This window comes from Physeter macrocephalus, chromosome 4 (assembly GCF_002837175.3).
Source record: "Physeter macrocephalus isolate SW-GA chromosome 4, ASM283717v5, whole genome shotgun sequence".
Lineage (NCBI taxonomy): Eukaryota > Metazoa > Chordata > Mammalia > Artiodactyla > Physeteridae > Physeter > Physeter macrocephalus.
In genome coordinates this window covers 141,279,513-141,287,574 of record NC_041217.1, presented here as the reverse complement: position 1 = coordinate 141,287,574, position 8,062 = coordinate 141,279,513, and the positions used below count along the sequence as shown (strand labels likewise).

The 8,062-nt window shown below is 38.5% G+C and overlaps 1 non-coding gene across 1 annotated transcript; it reads right to left on the bottom strand.

The window, feature by feature from the left end:
- Positions 1–2,751: 2,751 nt before the first annotated feature.
- Positions 2,752–2,860, bottom strand: LOC112063911 (U6 spliceosomal RNA). The gene has a single exon (XR_002891256.1). It is a non-coding gene; the product is annotated as a U6 spliceosomal RNA (small nuclear RNA).
- Between the last annotated feature and the right edge of the window lie 5,202 nt (positions 2,861–8,062).

The following is an 8,062-nucleotide window of genomic DNA, read 5'->3' as shown; positions in this document are numbered from 1 at the left end:
AAATCATGTAAAGGGCTTTGTTTTGTTCCAGCAGCTGAAACAATAAAACCACCAGAAAGACATGCAGCATCATTTTGTACTGCCCTCCAGTGGTGGCCCAAATGTCTTTTCCTGGTTGAAGTTTACGGAATAAAATGTGTTTTCAGAGGAGCTCACATTATCTAAAGGTAGGAGAGTCTTAGAGGGCCTGAGGAAAGGGTATATCATCAAATCTCTCTTCTTAAAAAGGAGGAACTGAGGCCCATCATTGTTCTCATCACCATGCAAACCTATTCTAGTTTCTCCCGTCTTTGAAGAGATATTTCACAACCCTGACTCTGGGTCTACTTCTCTGCTCCCCTTCACAGCCAAATTTCTCAAAAGGGTTATCTACATACTGTTTCTACTTACTCATCTCCAATTTATTTTTAAACTTTTTACTCTAAAATAATTCCTAACTTTCAGAAGAGTTGTAAAAACATTACAAAGAATTCCCATATACTCTTTATCCAGGGGCACCAAAAGTTAGTATTTTGCCACAGTCTCTTTATCTGTGTGTGTGTGTATGTGTACATATGCACACATAAATATATAGCTATATGTGTGTGTGGTCGGGGGGTAGTTCTGAACCATTTGAATTGTAGCCTTTACCCCTAACACCCTAAATACTTCAGTGTGTATTTTCTAAGGACAAGGACATTCTCTTACATACCTATACACCCCTCTCCCCACCCCCACCCCCAGTATGAAGATTACATTCAGGAACTTTATCACTGATATAATCCTTATTTATAGTCCAAATTCAAAGTTCACTTATTGGCCTGATAATATCCTATATAGCAGTTTTCCATCCTATACAAGGTCTGATCCAGTGCTTGATCCCTAATCATGCATTGCATTTAACTGTCATGACTCTTTAGTTTCTTTTCATCTAAAATAGATTGTTATTCATGACACTGACTTTTTTTAAATTACAGGCCATTGTTTTATAGAATTTCCCTCTATTTGGGTTTGTGTCCTATTTCCTTATGATGAGATTTATATTTTTCTTTTGTGGAGTGGGCAGGAATACTACCTATGGGATGGTGTGTCACATGAGGAGAAATACGGTGTTACCTGGTCCCATTATTGATCGTATTCATTTTGATCAGTTGGTTAAGGTGGTATCTGCTAGGTCTTCACTGTAAAGTTAGTATTTTTTTCCTATGTAAATAATGAGTAATCTGTGGAGAGGTACGCTGAGACTATGTAAATATCCTGTTCCTTGTCAAAACTTTTGCCCAAAGGTTTCCACATTCACCGATAATTCTTGCCTGAATCAATTACTATGATAGTTGCAAAATGTTGATTCTAGGGAATTCCCTGGTGTTCCGGTGGTTAGGACTATGTGCTTTCACTGCTGTGGGCTGGGTTCAATCTCTGGTCACGGAACGAAGGTCCCACAAGCCGTGCAGCCGAAAAAAAAAAGATGGTGATTCTATAACTCCATTAGTCCATCTACATTTTTTTAGTTAGCATTCTACTGTAAGCAAGATCTTTCCCTTCTCTCTTATTTATCTGTATATTTATTATCACCAGTTAAAAAAAAAACCTCATGGATTCTTATTTTATTTAATAGGTTATAATCCATTATTGTCATTATTCATTTTATTGTTCAACTTGTCCTAGATTTGGCCATTGAGACCCCCTTTAAGCTGGCTTCTGTGTCCTTTTGACACATGCTCATTATTTTTTTAGCATTTCCTTGCTTTCTGGTATAATACTGTGTTCCAGGTTCACCTTGTATTTTCCCTGTCTAGCCTTGGAAATCATCCCTCTCTCCAAAAGAGCACCCCTTTAGGTGGGGAATGGTATTTAGAAGCCAAGATCTGGGCACCAGATATATCTATTGCTACTGGGGAGTAACTGCTTCTAGGCCCTTTAAGTAAACAGAGCCAAGGAGGAAAGGCAGCTTAATATAGTTCAACTATTTTTAATCATGAATTCAGTACTGGTACCTCTAATTCCAGTACAACACCACAGGGTTCTTTCTCCAATTCCTGATTTGCATCTCCCTTTTCCCACAGTGAGAACTCTGGCTCTCAACGGCATCAACGTCTTATTTTCATTTGTTCAGTGTTATGATATACACGAAATAGTTTCAGAATTGCTATATCCATTCCACTAAAGAAAACAATCTATTTTTTATTATTAATTTATTAATTTATTTATTTTTGGCTGCATTGGGTCTTCGTTGCTGCACGCGGGCTTTCTCTAGTTGCGGCGAGCAGGGGCTACTCTTTGTTGCGGCGCGCGGGTTTCTCGCTGAGGTGGCTTCTCTTGTTGCAGAGCACGGGTTCTAGGTGCACAGGCTTCAGTAGTTGTGGCACAGAGGCTCAGTAGTTGTGGCGCACGGGCTTAGCTGCTCCGCAGCATGTGGGATCTTCCTGGACCAGGGCTCAAACCTGTGTCCCCTGCATTGGCAGGCGGATTCTTAACCACTGCGCCACCAGGGAAGTCCCTGAAAACAATCTATTAAATAGTGTTCAATATTTGTTTGCATTTTAGTTTTGTTTTTAGACTAAGGGAATATAGCCAAAGTACTGTGCTCAAAAGTAATCCGGATCCATTTTTTATTTTCCTTCACAATGGTTATATTACTTATTTAAATATAGTTAGGTTTATTTCTGTCTGTTTATATTCAGTTTTAAGATCCCTTTCATTCTTGTTGGTTCAATTTTCTTTTTTGCATATGTAAAAGCTAACATTGTCCAAAAGTCAGATCCATACACAAAACATATGGAGCACTTCACAAATCTGTGTGTCATCTGTATGTAGGAGTCATGCCAATTTTCTCTGTATTGTTCCAGTTTTACTATATGTGCTGTCAAAGCAAGAGCACCTCCAGTTAATTTTTCAACCTGTTGGATGCTATTTGAAGTGTGACCCCCCCGACACACACACTTCACTGAAACTGCTCTTGTCAAAGTCATCAGTGACTAATGTTTTTCTATCCTTATCTTATTGGACATTTCCACACTCTAAGCAAACCTCTCCAATAGTCTTGAAACACTCTCCTCTCTTGGTTTTTGTTCCCCTAGTCTTCTGGTTTTACTCTCTCTTCACAGGCCTCTCCTCATTATTCTTGTCTATTCAACCACTCTAAAATGTGTTATTCCTTAGGCCTCCTGGCTCCCTTCACTTCCTTCTGTGTACTCTCTTCCTAGCCAACCTCAGCCATTTCTAAGCCTTCAAATGCTGATTATGCTAGTGACATCTAAATTGATATCTTCATCCCAGACCTTTCTTCTGGTTTCCAAACTTATAACGAACTGCCTAATTGACATCTGCTTGGATGTCTCACTGACATCTTCAGTGTAACAGGTCTAAAATAGAACTTCTCATTTCCCAGCCAAACCTGCTTCCCCCAGGCTCCTCCCTCGCAGTAAGTATCAGTTCTATCAGGTTGCTGTAGCCAGAAACCTAGGAGTCATTCTTGATTTCTCTATGTTCCTCAGCCACAATGTCCAATCTATCTGCGATATATGAAAATTTTACCTCCAAAAATATGTCAAATAAGTCTATTTTTCTCTGTCTCTACTACCACGCTTTCACTCATCATCTCTCACCCAGACTCTTCATCTGCCTCATAACTGGCCTCTCTTTTATCTCCCACACATTCATTCTCCATTTAGTAGCTACCATGACCTTTTTAACAACAAAATAACAGTACAAGCTTACATTTATGAGGTGTTTATTGTGCCAGGACTTGCTGCAAGCACTTTATATGTATTTAGTCTTAAAACCACTCCGTGAGGTAAAAATCAATTTACCTCAATTTTATAGAAAAGGAAACTGGAGCACAGAGAGGTTAAGTACTGCCCAATATCACACAGCTGGTAAATGGTAGAACTTAGGCTTGGACCCAGAATGAATCTTTAGCCTCTGCACTTATCTACCACTTTATACTGGATCACGTTACTACCCAACCTCAAATGCTTTCATGGCTTCTCTCTACACAGGGACTAAATACCCAACTCCATTCCAAAGCCTGCTGGTCCTGTGACATGCTTCCTGCTTACCCCGCCAAATTCATCTCAGGCTGCTTCCCTTTCCTTCACTTCCCTCCAGCAACGTGGCTTGTTTTGCTTTGTTGTTGTTTCCCAGCTTCCTTGTACATAATAAGCCCTTTCTTACTGGCAGACATTGCACAACCTCTGCCTCAAATACTCTTCTCTCTGGCTCCTTCTCATTCTACAGGTCTCACTTTAATGATCTGTTCTGAGAGAATTTCCCTCATCATGCTATTTCTTAAGTAGCTCCTTTCCTGGTATGTTCTATCTAAGCCCCATACTTGTTTTCTTTTTTAGCCCTTAAAACAATTTGTAATTATTTATTTGTTTGTTTACTTGTTTTGTCTCTCTTCCCTACTAAGATTAAGTGCTGTGAAGGCAGAGGCTGTGTCTTAGTCACTTTTGTATATTCAGAGCCTAGCACAGTGCCTAGTTCATAGAAGGGGCTCTAGAAATATTTGTTGAATAAACATATCTTTTTCTACTTCATAGCTTCTGTTTACTCATAATTTCTGCTTCCTCATCACTTTGGTTTGTGATAGAGACAGCCCAGGCTCTATCTCCTCCCACATATATCCTTACTCAATGTCATAGTTTAGTTAGTTATAGTTTTTATTGCTGTTAATTGCCTCAGTCACTTCATGTTTCCCAAGTCAGATCCCTGAGAGAGAAATATTGATTTGTCTAACTCATTTCTTAGAAGCCAGTACACATTTGTAGGTTGTTGGTTGCTTGCCTGCCTTTGGGGCAGATTCCCAGTCCTGGTCCAAACAGCTGTGCTGGGCAGGGTGTGGGTGGGGGTGGTCTGCACATTGCTGCTTCATTTCCTTTCTGGGACTTTCATCTTGAATCATAGCCCAAAGGATTGTCAGGCCAACCATTTGAATGTCCAGTGAAATGTTTTAAAGGAGCTTGATGATGATTCAAGCTCCCCCTAAGGCCGCACTGTGGGTGAGCTCTATGGGCTCTGGGGTCCCAGGACACTTATCAAGCAGTGCCTAAAGATTTATGGAGCACTTACCATGTGCCAGACATGCTGCATTAAATATACTCTCTCAGTTCAACCTCACAGCATTCAGGTGAGGTCGATATTATCATAATCCCCACTTTACAGGTGAGGAAACTGAGATTTAAGGGGTTTGGTCCCTGGGCCAAAGATCAAGATCTAGTAAATGGCGGTGCCAGGACCCTAATTTAGATCTTTCTAACTCCAAAGTCCATCCTCCTTACATTACACTAGACTGTTTACCTTCTCCTTATCGACTGTGTCACCTTGGTCAAGTTACCTAATTTATGTGACCTTCTATTTCCTTATCAGTAAAACGAGGATATTAGTACCTAATTCATGGGATTATTATAGGTTTATGAGCAATTATAACCTATTCCAATAAACATAGCATCTATGTTACTATCTTTCAGTTTAGTCTGAATCTAAATTTTCATATGTGAAAAGCAGAATTATCAACTTCAGTTGTCCATAAAGAACAGGATCTCCTGGGAGACTTTATCCTGCTGGCAAGTATTCCTGGTCCAAATTATAAAGACATAGGGCTTTGAGGGGGACAACAGTTATTCTCTAAGGAAACAGAGAAATTCAATGTACTTCAGAGATGAGAAAGAACCTGCACTCAACCTAGCCATAATGGTGTAGAGTGGAAATTGGTAAGCGCTCAGTATAAAGATTTGAATCTGTGTCTGACAAGCATAAGACTTTCTCCAAGGCCAGAGCATTTTACATTATAATCTTCTGTAATCCCACCACAACTTTAAGTGGTGGGTCTTCTTATGACCTCCATTTTTCAGGCTCAGAGAGTTAAAGTGACCTGGGTAAGGTCACAAATATAATCTGAGGTAGAGGGGGAACTGGAGCCCAGTTTGGCACCATTGCAACAAGCTTTCAGCTGTGTGCAGTCTGGCAAGTCTACTAGCGAGTTACCCTGCCCTGCAACTTCAGGATCATTTGGGTGGAAACTGACTCCCAGGTCAAACATGATCCTGACATCTTGTACATTCACTATTCTCAGAAAAGGAAAATCAGTTCTACAGACATCAGCACAATTTAGGGAGAATGCTGGCTAGGATGGTAGTTCCCCATGTAGCAATACAGATAAATACCAATATCTAAACAAATGATACCATGTGAGGAATGCAAGAGCAAGAATAACTAATCTTTGTACAGCACTGTATGATTCACAAGGGACATTCATATCTATTACCTAGTTTGCTCCTCATATCACCCCTTTGAGAGAGATATTATCACTGCCATTTCACAGATAAAGAAACTGAGGTTTTAAAAAGCTGATTTAGTATGAAGAAGTGGACATATATTGTTTTATGGTCTCTGGGCCTTCATTCCTCCTTCTTTTGAGAACAGTACCTTGTGTTTCCTTTGGAGATCAAACACCTTCTACTTCAGCAACAGTGATTGGATCAACATGCACACATGATGCATCAGATCTTTGAGCATCACCCTTAGAACTTTTGTTTGGGTTTTTTTTCAAACCGTTGAAATGGAGGAACTCTCTTAAATCTATGGGTATGATTCTGAAGTGAATGGCTACCACCACAAGAAAAAACATTATGTATGAATTTTAAACCTGCAGAAGTTTAATGGGCAGAAGACCAAAACAGACATTTCTGCAAAGAAGACATACAGATGGCTAATAAGCACATGAAAAGGTGCTCAACATTGCTAATTATTAGAGAAATGCAAATCAAAACTACAATGAGGTACCACCTCACACTGGTCAGAATGGCCGTCATCAAGAAGTCTACAAGTAGTAAATGCTGGAGAAGGTGTGGCAAAAAGGGAACCCTCGTATACTGTTGGTGGGATGTATACTGGTGCAGCCACTATGGAGAACAGTATGGAGGTTCCTTAAAAAACTAAAAATAGAGTTACCATATGATCCAGCAATCCCACTTCTGGGCATATATCCAGAGAAAACTCTAATTCAAAAAGACACATGAACCCCAGTGTTCAGAGCAGCACAAATTACAATAGCCAAGATATGTAAGCAACCTAAATTGTCCATCAACAGATGAATAAAGAAGATTTTATATATATATATATATATATAATATATATATATACATATACATATATATGTATATATATAGTGGAATACTACTCAGCCATAAAAAGAATGAAATACTGCCATTTGCAGCAATGTGGATGGACTTAGAGATTACTTACTAAGTGAAGTAAGTCTGACAGACAAAGACAAATATCATGTGATATCATTTACATGTGGAATCCAAAATATGATACAAATGGAACATATTTACAAAAGAGAAACAGACTCACAGACATAGAAAACAAACCTGTGGTTACCAAAGGGGATAGCAGCGGGGAGGGATAAATTAGGAGTTTGGGATTAGCAGATACAAATTACTATAATACAAAATAGATAAACAACAAGTTCCTACTGTATAGCACAGGGAAATATATTCAATATCTTGTAATAAATTATAATGGAAAAGAATATGAAAAAGAATATACATGTATATATGTATAACTGAATCACTTTGCTGTACATCAGAAACTAATACAACATTGTAAATTAACTATACTTCAGAAAAAAAGTAGAAATGGAGGTTAAAAAAAAAAGTGTGTAGCACATGGATGGTAGGATTAACTCTTGATATATAGCAATTACGTTAAATGCAAATAAATTAATCTCACTAGTTGGATTTTTAAAAAATATATCCAACAGTAAATTGGCTATCAAAGACACACTTAAAACATAAGGAGATGGAAAGACTAAAAATAAAAAGATGAAAAAAGATACACCAGGAAAATATGAACTGGGTTGTGACCATAGTATCTGTCAAAAGGAATTTTAGTCTCAAAGGATAAGAAGTGATAAAAAGTCGTTACATATTCATAAAAGAAACAAACACAAAAATGTAATAGGTAAAACACATAGATGCACCTAATTATACAGTCTTAAAATATAGACAACTGCAGGGAGAAATAGATAGAAGCATAATTGTAGCAGAAGATTTAATATCCCCCTCTCAGAAACTGA